At 34.6% G+C, this 12,416-nt stretch overlaps 1 long non-coding RNA gene across 1 annotated transcript in view; it reads left to right on the forward strand.

The window, feature by feature from the left end:
• The first annotated feature begins 423 nt into the window (after positions 1-423).
• Positions 424-12,416, forward strand: part of LOC109266668 (uncharacterized) — a 96,575-nt gene continuing 84,582 nt past the window's right edge. The window contains exon 1 of the long non-coding RNA XR_002079811.2: positions 424-526. This is a non-coding gene — a long non-coding RNA (uncharacterized LOC109266668). The remainder of the gene's footprint in view (positions 527-12,416) is intronic.

The following is a 12,416-nucleotide window of genomic DNA, read 5'->3' on the forward strand; positions in this document are numbered from 1 at the left end:
CTCCCCCGACCCCCACCACTCCTCCTCTTCTTCTTTCTTCCTTCTTTTTTAGCCTGGTTAATTTTTACTTATCCTTAAGGGCTTGTTCAGATGACTCCTTTCTCTGGGAAACATTTCCTGACATCCCCTCCTCACCCTCACCTCAGCTTGGGTTAGCCACTTCAGTTTGAACTCCTTTAACGTTTTTTTGTAGACTTCTATGTTATTAATCACATAGTATTCAAATTTCCTATTTATTTGTATGCCTCCTACAGGTGGCCATTAATTCCTTGAGGCTAGAGAACATTACTTGACAGATAAGTGCTCAATAAATGTTTATTAAACAAGATAAAGAGGGCAACACTTGGGTATAATGGTACCTAAATGAACTTTTGCTTTGCTTCAAAGATACTTGTTTGAATGTCTCTTTGTTCCCTAGTCCTCCCGGAAAATAACTACAGCCTGCTGGGTCATTAAGAAAAGGTGCTGGTATGGCAGATAATTAGTACTCATATTGTCATTTGTTCCAAGACCAAGGCAGATACAGGTAATCAACGACAGGCACTTTTTTGCACAACCTGGATGCTACCTCTTTACGTGGTAGCTATTATTAATGGATCACAGTTAACACTTGGGACAAAAACTATTTGTTCTTCTTATATATCTCATAGAGATTCCTTGTTTTTCTTAAACTGTTTCTAGAAATATAATAGGAAACCCTCCTTCAGCTCTAAAACTGTGTTCCCTGGGTTCCCCAGAAATTGACCTGGGCCATTTTCAGGTGTATATGATCTTTAAGCAATGACATTCAGATGGATTTTTATTTTATTTAGTAAATTATATGAATTATATGCCTGTATATAAATAGATAGTATGAATTCCACTGGTGAGATGAGGGAACAACATTAATGTCTTTAGAAAAATTGCAGCAGAGGCGATGTTGAGGAGGAAGAATGATGATATTTTAGCTACACAGGAAAAAAAAAATATGGAGAAGTGAGGAATCATCATGATCATTATCTTTTTCTTAATCCCTTCTCCATTTCTCACTATACACAATATAATTCAGTTTAACAAAAATTTACCACGTACTTACTTGTGTTAAGTAATGTATTAGGAATAGGAGATACAAAAATGCATGAGACAAACAGCTCTCAAGGAATTTACAGTCTTATTAGGGAAGGTGTTAAGAACTAAAGCAGAAGGATGTATAGGATGATAGTGAAAAGCATGCTAAAAAGCATAGCTTGGTTTGATTGGTCCCATCTATCCAGCTGTGTTGCTAGAATTCAGGAGATTGGTAACCTTTTAACAGTCAAAGTCGCTTAGAATTTTTGTTCTTAATCATGAATCGTCTTTGTATATGGGATAATTTCCTGAATCATGGAAACCGGATGTGAGTAAGAGTTTATAGTCTTATAATGTGCTCTTATGGAAAAAATATTTTAAAATATTACATTATAAACAGGATGTATACTTCTAGGTCAGAAAGTCAGAAGTTAGAATTCAATAAGACTTAGGAATTAATCAATTTAGAAAACATTACTGACTTCTGTTAAAAATCATTTAGACTTTGTTGAGTCTGTAAAATTGGTTCGTTATAAGAGGCAAAAGACAAACTTTATTTAGAAAAGCACACACACACAAAAAAGACATCTCCCAACCTGTTTATTCTTGACTCAAATTGCAGCACAGGCAATAAAGAAAGCCTTACTACACTCATTGTGTTCTCCAGTGAACATTAAAATTAGCACCCATGTGAATATTATAAAAATAAGGAACAACATGTTCATAACAAACCTTAGGAAGATTCTGATGCAGATAAGGACAAATGTTTCATTTTCATTTTTTAATGTAATGCTGTTACAACTTAGCTGCAACATTATTCCCTGCATGGCGGCCCCCTAATTATTTCATCATGCAGCAGGAAATCCTGGTAGGTCATATATAAACAGCCTGAGGCAGGAACCTCTTCATCTGATAGAGTATGACATCTGACATCTGTGCAGTCTGCTGCTCGCCTGCCACAATTAACCAGGAAGCTCAGACATTAACTAATGCAAAGGCAACTGGGAGCTTGGGATAATGTGGAGTAGCAAAGGTCTTTCCTAATCCAATAAATTCCTATGAAGATGAAAAAGCAACAGCAAATAGGTGACAATTTTCTCAGGAACTGAACCTTTGTGGTCTTTTCCTTGACTGTTTTCCAAGAAGCAGCAAGCCATCTTTCTTATCTCCCCTCCCCTTCTACTTCTCATGTATGCATAATTTCCCTTGACTTTGAATGGGACTTAAGTGCACTTACAGGCTGCTGGATTTAGCTCTTGGTATTGTTTATGCCTACTGCTGGAGTGGGGGTGGCAGTCCGTTTCTGGGCTTTACAAACTAAATGAAACTCGGAATGGAACCTCTATATATAGCATAGGGAGGGATTGAGCCAGCACCTGCTTTATAGACTAGTTTCTACCAGACATTTTTTATTATTATTCTAATTAAAGGCAAATGCTAAGGACGGTAGGTGATTAGCATTGCCAGAAATTTCATTGTATTACCTGCTAAGAAAATATGATTTTCATATTTTATTTCAGTGTTATTATTAAACAAACATGTACTGAGTACGTACCATGTAGTCAGTCGCTATCCTTGACCCAGGTCTGAATAAGATCATCTCTACTCAGGGCTCCGAAAGATTATCTCTGCCCATAAGCTTGGTCTGTTGAAGGAGACTACCATATAAAGCAAATAACACACAAATGTGCTTAGTGGCTTGTAACATGGGCTAAGAGTTGATGAGGAGGAAGCATCTATATTATTAAGAGGACAGGCAGAAAAGATAACATGGAGGTAGTGACATTTGTTCTGTATCTTAAGTGCTCAGTTCTCCAGGCTCACAAAGTGAGGACTAGTGTTATAAAGTAATAAAAACAAAGGCACTGGATATTGAAGAGCTGGAATGTTTGAGGGGACTCAGGGAGGATATATATTGTGCGGATACAGGATGTGTGGAGGGCAGTAGAAGGAGATTAGGCTGGAAAGGTAATCCGAGGACTCCGAGGGCCATGCTAAGGAGTTACTATACAGACAGTGATTAACTTGATTTTCTTTTAAAAGTAAAGAAAGATTATTGCTAGAACTATACTTTTGGAAGATTATTCTGACAGAAGCATGTGGGATAGGTTGAAGAGGGAAAAAAGATTTGGGTCAGGAAACCAGTTAAAAAGCCGTTTGTTTCATCAGGGACTCTCCACGTTCATTTGTTGATTCCTTCAACAAATAAATGCCTAAGGTAAAAAAAGATACCTTTGAATTTTGATCTTTTGGTATTTTAAAGAATAGTGGTATGGCTTCATGATTAATTTCTCTAACCCCTCTTTCTCCTTACTCTCTTACCCCATTCTCCATTTTATTTTCTCTGTTTCTGAGCCATCTGAAACCAGAAATCACTGAAATCACACCCCTTTGAGGTTAAAGCTCTTGGCCAACATTCCAATCATTTCAACACTATCCAAGTTGAACTCTTTGAAGTCCATGCCTCGCTAGTAATGATATAGCAGATATTTGTCCAAAATAATCACTAGTGGGTTTATAAGAGAGAAAGAAGCCTAACAGGCAAGGATTGGGACATACATATGGTCAATTATGAATTGACTTAAAAAAAAAAAAGGAGGCTGCAAGAATCTGATAAGGAAAAGTCTGTGGGATTTGGGATAAACATACTGTATTAATTATTATTATTCATTCTATATTGCCACAAGTGTACACAATGCTCTATAAATGGTTGACAGTGCTGGAGAAAGAATAATATTCCAGCCCTGGAGTGCTTATAATTTATGTAAACACATCCTTTTATTTTGTTTTTCCAAGCCATATCTCTGAATTGTGATTCTGCTTATTTTGCTCATATTCATATTTCATCTCTGGTTCTCATATAAACTAAAAAATGAATTGTTTTAGGAATCACACATGTTTTTCCAAAATGATGGTCTCCTTCATAATACTAGAACTGTTGCATGGGGAATTGTGAGTAAAGAGTCAGTCTTTGGTTGAAGTTCCCATGTACATATGAAATGAGAACAGGGGAGTATATTTAAGCTCTTCTGGAGATGAATGGGGCTAGAAGAGTGTAGTATTATTAGGAGTTTTTCTTAGTAGAGTATTAAGATCCTTTGCCTTTAAAAGTCCTTTTGCTACTATAAGACTACAGAGGAAGCCATTAGAGAAGATTAGTACCAACATTTATTATTACCCTAAGTTCCTTGCTAGTTCTGCCTCTTGATCATACTGTTAATTCATTAGGTTCATTGGTCTCCCCCAGCATACATTCATTCTATATTATTGCTTTATTCCACCTTTCCTACAAAAATCTTTAAGCTAGCTGAGTTTAGAAGCAGACTGAGTAATTTATACAGCCTCTCAGGTTTTTGTTAAATGGCAATAAGTATTCCACAGGCAGGCAAATTTGATATTAATATGAATGTGATAGTGGAGAAACTTACATTCTACTGTGACTACACATATTACTTATTTTACTACCTTTCATTTTCCTATTTCAAAACATTTTAAAGGCACAATTTAAACCTTGACACAACCTATATTAGTCTCTGAAAAGACTTTTCTTGAAGTCAGAAACAAAATTTGTGAGCGAATTTGGAACCTTTAATTTGAAGGACCTAGGAAGTATGATTGATGATAATAACATCTGTTTTCTGATATGAATAACCACCACTTATAAGAAATAAATAGGGGTCCAAGAAAAATGAGTTTATTTTAACCCTGATATTAATTGGGCTCTTCATCATGTGAGGTATTATACTGGGCACTATTGATACCGTGGTGAATAAAATAGACATATACCCTGAACTTGCAGGTGTGAATAACATAAACCGACAATCACAGTAGTTTGTGGAAGTGTTTCAATAGGGGAAGTACAGAATAAACTGTGAGAGCTCCTTTAAGCCTCCAAATTCAAACTTAATGATCAGGGAGGACTTCCCAGAGGAAATGACATTTACCAAAAGTGACCTAAAAAATGAGTGAAAGTTAGATGAAAGTGAAGGTTGGGGATTTGGAGATGATTCCAGATAGAGAGCAAAGTCCAGAGGCAAGTAAAATCCTAGTAAGAGGCTAGAACTAAAAATAATCCAGGAAGAGGGGGAAGGAGGAGAATTAAACAAAAGTCAAATTCTTTAGCATCACATAAGCCAAGATAATGTATTTGGACCGAACACTGAAACAGGGGTTCTAAACTTGGGTTCCATGGCCTCGTAGGGAGTCATGGAAGAGGGAATTCAGGGAATTGCTTGTGAAAATTTTGTTCATAAATGGATTCTCAAGGATTCTGGCAAGCCAATCTCCTAGTTAAGAATAAAAATCTCTTCCTTGATGTCCACCTCCCCACCAACAGACATAGCTATTTGTGAAATGTTAACCAATAGGACCTTGGCAATTTAATTTTGTCCATTCATATTCATATATTTAAAAAATATTTATTGAATTTTTCATAAGCAAGGGATACAGTGAAGACAGACTTCTAAAAGGGGAGGGCAGAAAATAAATAATGAATGAGACTTCATAGTAGTAAGCACTATAAAGACACTAAAATAAGGAACTCTGATAGAGAGGAAGTCTTCCTTGAGATGGTATTTGACCTAAAACTTGAATTGGCAAGAAATTAAAACACCTAGTGCAAAGGCCCTAGACAGAATTGATTTAATGTATTTATTGAGTAAAAAGAAGGCCAGCATGACTGCAGTCTAAATAGCTGGTGGAAGTAGTACAAACTGGGATGTAATACTGGAAAAATGGGCCAAGAGTCAAGTTACATAAGTCATGGTCATCATGGTCACAAACCTGAATTTTATTTTCAGTGCTACGGGAAATCATTGAAGGAATTAACCAGTAGCATTATAAAATCTGATTTATGGTAAAGAATAAACAATGAAGGGAAGGGAAGAGTGAAACAGGGAGACTAGTTAGAAATCCATTGTAGTAGTTCAGTTGAGAGATGATAATATCTTGAACTAGGGTATTTGAAATGTACTTTGGGGCAATAGATAGCTGTTTGCGTGCGGGCATGGAAAGGTGCCACACTACAATGGATAAGATTCTCCAAATACAAATACCTCTAAAAGGAGAATACTAAAGATATTTCAACAAAATTACATTAGGGAAGTATCTGACAGACAAAACCAAGCCAGAATATGTGAATCCAAACCTGAACCCTGTCATTTGTGACCTTTGACCAACCAGTGATTTACCTTCTGTGGGTCAATTTTCTCATCTAAAACATGAAGTGAATAAAATGTGAAATAAAACAGTAAAATTTAGTTTAATTTTAAAAAGAACGATAAATAACTTCAAAAACCAAATGATCTTTGAGAATGGGTAGCTGAAAGGGGAGATAAAGAGAATCTAGAAGAAAAAAAATATTTTTACCAAAAGCAAAATTGCTACTTTTTCTTTTTATCATGGCTGCCTCCATTGAACATTTTTCTTTTAAGACCCCATTGAATATGATCTTTACTGTTCCTTTTGTTTCTGTATTCAGAACTGCGTGCATACAAGCTAGGCAGTGAAGAGATTTCTAGTGCTATGTAAACAATGTAGTCTGGCTTCTGAGAATTCATTCTGCATATATTACATGCATTGATATTCAAATATTCACATGAACTTCTCAACAAGCTCATAGTGATTATGACCTCCACAATCACCTTAATTGGACCAGCCCCTCTCCAAGAGTGTGCCCAGGAGTCGTTGGGGATGAACTCAGAGTTTTGTGGCTGTGTATTTACAAATCCTCTCTTCGTTTCTCTTTTCTGTTCACTGTAAAAACTCTGCAGTTAAAAGTAACTCTAGAAAGCAGATTTGGGGTGGGAGTATAGAGTAGAGTCTCAAAAATCTTTAATTAGATACTTACTTTGTGAAAACTAGCATTGTTTATATATTTCTTGCTATCTTAAGCAGCTAGGTGAGTGTTAAATATAAAATTGTGGCTTAGTTAGCATTGTTTATAGAAATAGGTTCTTCTTTGTCATACTGCCATACTAGTATGAAACCAAAGAAATACCACATGCCTTTGTGAGTCCCTTGGTATAGAAACAAGACTCCTGAATTTGGTGGGGGCCGGGAGGGTGGTGGGGAGTGTAGGATGAAGGTATTTGATGGTATACATAAACTTTCCCAATTGGAAAGTCTGGTATTTACAACCTGCCCCCCAAATCCTGTGAATGGATGTTAAGCTGTACAGCCAAAGCTGATCTGGAAGGAACCTCCTAGAAATGAGCCAAGGTTTCAAAAAATCTTAAAAGAAAACAAATGCTATTAAGATTTCAGAATTTGAAAAGAAAATATGCCTCTAGGTTGTGCCTATGAATATTATATAACTAGTATTTGGATAAACTGGGCAGTGCCCCTGTGGCCAAGAGAAAAGATTCTGAATTTTAATTTTGATTATTCTCCAGATTGCTGCTCAGATATCTCCCCTTCATTTATATTGATATAGTTTAAGAAAAAAAAAAAGAGCTGGACACTTGAGCTTTCTACACTACTAGAATTTTCCTTGGAATAGCAGGGCAGGAAATCTTCCTATAAGTAAAATACTACAGTAAGTGAAGTTTGCCATAAAGGAATTGTCTCTTCTGTTCTTTTAATGTACCCCTTTCATTTTGTTACCCTACAATGTGTTAAAAGATAATTAACAAAAATGAAATTATGATCCTTCCAGATATAAAAATGAACATGTATTGAAAATTTAACTCATTCATTGAGGGAAGTAGACAGGAAATTCCACTCTCCTAACACTTTCTTTTCCCCAAAGGGAACTACAGTACTATTCTGAAGTTGGCATTTACCTTTTCTATGTGTATTTTTACTACATATATATGTATGTTATACATATGTATGTATCCAGAATATATATGCATACATGCAGATATTTGCATATATATGCTATTGATATATACTCAGAATTTTATATTATTCTGCTCTATGTATCCTTTTGAAACTTTAGTTATTAACATTATTTTTAAAAATGTATCCATAATGATACACTAGATACAGTTAATTTATTTTGATTGCTATATAGAGTTAAAAGATAAACAGGCATATTAAAATTGTTAAGTGTTTATTAAAGCACAAATTGATTTGAATCAGGTAGCACCAAGCCAGAAGCGGTTAGAAGTGCTCTACCAACAGGTGCTGGGGAAAGACTTTTATGGACAAAAGGCACAAGTAAAGCAAGGAAATGATTTGATTGGCTGTAGCTTAAGTGGTTACCTTATTTGCAAAAGTCTACTTGGTTGTTTGTGATTGGTTGTCCATTTTTTATTTCTTAACCTTGAGGCATTTCAGGCTTAGGTTTTGGTTTGCTCAGTAGGCTGCTAAGGCATTAAAGCTGCTTCAGCCAAAAGACCTCCTTATTTAATTAATTTGGCAATAGTATTAAATTATATGAATAAACACAATTTATTTTCTGTCCCCAGATGAGGACTAATTAAATTGATGTTACTTTTTTGTTGCTGATAATATCCCATTAAACATCCTTTTTCATGTCTTCTTGTATATATGTGCAAATTTCTTTTTTAGAAACTTAGAAGTGAAATTGCTGTGATCTGTAGTGTATATACCTTCGCATATACTATATATTGTTAAATTACAACCTCTTCAATTTGGTTTTACCCATATATACTTTAACAGCAACCTATAAGAACTATACTTTTCCTGAATCATCACTAATACTTGGTGTTTTCAGATTTACTACATTTTGCCCATCTGGAGAGTATTGTTAATTCATTTTTATTTTCTAATTCATTAGTAAGGTTGGTCATCTTTTTATTGTTCATTATAGATTTGCCTTTTCTGAATTGTCCACTTATCTGTTAGATTGCTTGATTTTTTTCTTATTGAGTTGAAGGAACTTTTAAAATACTCTGGTTATGAATATTTTTGTGATTAAAAAGATTTAACATTTCTTTTACCAGTATGAGGATTGTCTTTTAATTTTATTATACTTTTTGACATATGGAGCTTATAATTTTCATGGTGACCTATCTTCTCTCAAATGATTTATGCCCTTCTTTGGTGGTCATAGGAAATGCTTTCCTAATTATAGTGGCTTTCTAATGTGTCAGTTCTGCTAGGCTAAACCATATTTCCCAAAATTTCCTTCTGTGTGTTTCTGGCAAGGTAGGCCAAGAAAGAGATTCTTGTGTGAGATTTAGAGGGCTGAAGTTAAGCATCAGGGATTTTGTAGCTCATATATTTTTATCATTCATCTGATAGATCATTTCATTGGCAGGAAGCGGCTGTCAGGCTGTAATTGCTTTACTTTTTCCTCGATCCTTCTTTAGTTCCTCTAACACGTTGGCCAGTTATATGTGTTTCAGCTCTGTGAAGAAGAGCCCCACAGTTCCTATACGACACACTTTTCATCAAGGTCAGAGGCAACAAGAACTGAAAGATATTTTAGCCAGTCCTCATTCGTTCCAGCTCATGCATTTGAGTTCCAAGTTGTTCTTGCTGTTTCCCAGTTCACATTCATGTTACCTTCTGCTCTTCTGGTTTAAAGCTCCAACATCACATGGGAAGCTAGCACAAACTGGTTAATCAGCTTCCACAATCACCTAAGGTCAAAATTCTGTAACAAGTATTTGTGTGTGTACCTTCTAACACTTCTCTGATTGAAACCCTGACTGATACAGTCTCTTCTGCCATGAAGAAAGTCTTCTGTAGGTTTTTATAATAGTTTTGTTTTTCACATTTAGATATTAGTCCATTCAAAATTTACCTTTTTGTATGGCAAGCTACATAAACAAAAGTTTATCTTTGTTCATATGGATAGCTAATTGACTATCCTTTTCCCACTGATTCGTAATGTCACCTTTGTCATAAATTAATTATCTATATGTATGCACATGGGCCTTTTTAAAAATTTTAATTACAATATAATTAACATACAGTGTTATATTAGTTTCAGGTGTACAATATAGTGATTGCATAATTCTGTATGTTACTCAGTGTTCACCATTGATAAGTGTGCTCTTAATTCCCTTCCCTACTCACCTCCCCTATGGTAACTATCAGTTTGTTCTTTATAGTTAAGAGTCTGTCTTTCAGCTTGTCTTTTTTGTTTGTTTTTTCCTTGTTCATTTGTTTCTTAAATTCCACATATGAGTCAAATCATATGGTACTTGTCTTTCTCTGACTGATCTATTTTACCTAGCTGTATACCTTCTACATCCATTCACGTTGTTGCAAATGGCAAGATTTCCTTCTTTTTTATGGATGTGTAATATTCCACTGTATGTATTTGTGTGTGTGTGTGTGTGTGTGTGTGTGCGCGCGTGTGTGTGTGTGTATCTATGTATGTATATATATATATATATATATTTTTTTTTTCTTTATCCATTTATCTATCTGTAGATACTTGGACTGTTTCCATTATTTGGCTATTGGAAATAATGCTGCAATAAACATAGGGGTGCATATATTTTTTTCAAATTAGTGTTTTCATGTTTTTTTTAAGGTAAATACCCAGTAGTGGAATTACTGGATCATACAGTAGTTCTATATTTAAATTTTTGAGGCACCTCTATACTGTCTTTCACAGCAGCTGCACCAGTCTGCATTCCTACCAACCGTACATGAGGGTTTCTATTTCTCCACATACTTGCAGACACTTGTTTGTTTGTTTCTTTTCTTTTCTTTCTTTCTTTCTTTCTTTTTTTTTTTAGCTATTCTGACAGGTGTGAGGTGATATCTCATTGTGGTTTTGATTTGCATTTCCCTGATGATTAGTTATATTGAACATCTTTTCATGTGCCTGTTAGCCATCTGTATATCTTCTTTGGAGAAATGTCTGTCCATGTCTTCTGCCCATTTTTTAATGGGATTACTTGTTTTTTGGGTGTTGAGTTTTATAAGTTCTTTATACATTTTGGAAACTAGCCCTTTATCAAATATGTCATTTACAAATATCTTCTCCCATTCGGTAGATTGTCTTTTAATTTTGTCGACTGTTTCCTTTGCTGTGCAGAAGCTTTTTATTTTGGTGTAGCCCCAATAGTTTATTTTTGCTTTTGTTTCCCTTGCCTAGGAGATGTGTCTAGAAAAAAGTTGCTATGGCCAATGTTAGAAAAGTTACTGCCTGTGCTCTCTTCTCGGATTTTCATAGTTTCAGGTCTTACACTTAGGTGCACATGGACCTTTTAATTCATTCTGTTTCTTTTGTTAACTTACCTGTACATAGCACATTGTCAGAATTACTGTTGTCTTATAGGTAGCTTTGAAACTGGGTAGACAAGTCCTCATTTTATTTTTTATTTTTTTTTCAAAATCAACAGTTATTTTGGGGTCTCTATACTTACATAGGAATTTTAGTGTAGATTTAAGTTCCATGAAAAAAATATAATTTTGTCTATAGCAATGCTTACCACATAGATGAAATTAGGGAGAATTACTTTAACATTTTCTTATATATTTTTTGTTAGATTTATACCTAGGTATTTCTCCTCCCCCTTCTTCTTTCTCTTCTTCTTCTTCTTCTGATTCTGATTCTGATTCTGAATCTAAAGTAAATAGTATTGTGTTTTTAACATCAAAATCCAATTGTTTATTGCTGATATTTAAGAAAGTAATTGACTTTTTAAACATTTTTATATTAATTTTGTACCCTATAATCTTTCTATACTAGCATATTAGTTCTAGGAGGGTTTTTTGTTGTTGTTAATTTTTAAAAATTTTCTATATGGACAATCATGTCATCTGTGAACAAAGACAATTTTATTTCTTCTTTCCCAATATGTATACCTTTTATTTCCTTTTCTTGTCTTGTTACATTACCTAGGACTTCCAGAATGGTGTTGAATAGGAGTGGTGAAAGTGGACATCCTTGCCTTGATTCTGATATACTGGGACAGCATGTATTCATTTGTAAGGATCTTTTATTGTCCATGAATAATGTTTTGATTTCACATTAAGGTTTCACACATTTTTTTTATTTCCAGCTTTTTTTTTTTAACATTTTGATGCTATTGATATTTGTATGTTTATGTCCAGCAATCCTCCTGAACACTCTTACTACTTTTAATAATATCTCTTGTGTTCTTTGGGTATACAGTCATATCATCTGCAATAATGATATTTTTGTTTATTAGACACTAATTCTTTCATCTGTTGTCTCTTTTCTTTATCTTACTCCATTAGCTACAATCTGTTAAAAAGGTGTGATGATAAACATCCATTTCTCATTCCTGACTATTTTAGTTGTTTTCAAGCACTGTTTAAAGGAAATATAAAAGTGAGAGTTGCTGATTATGCAGACACAACTATTTCTCTCTTAGCTTCTCTTGGCCCAAACTTTGCCTCAGGGAAAAGATTACATTCAATGAGTCATCATTAAACACGACCTCAAGGTAAAAATAAGATCAAGGGTGTAGCTA

This window comes from Panthera pardus, unplaced genomic scaffold (assembly GCF_024362965.1).
Source record: "Panthera pardus isolate Hobbes unplaced genomic scaffold, ASM2436296v1 HiC_scaffold_11, whole genome shotgun sequence".
Taxonomy (NCBI): Eukaryota; Metazoa; Chordata; class Mammalia; order Carnivora; family Felidae; genus Panthera; species Panthera pardus.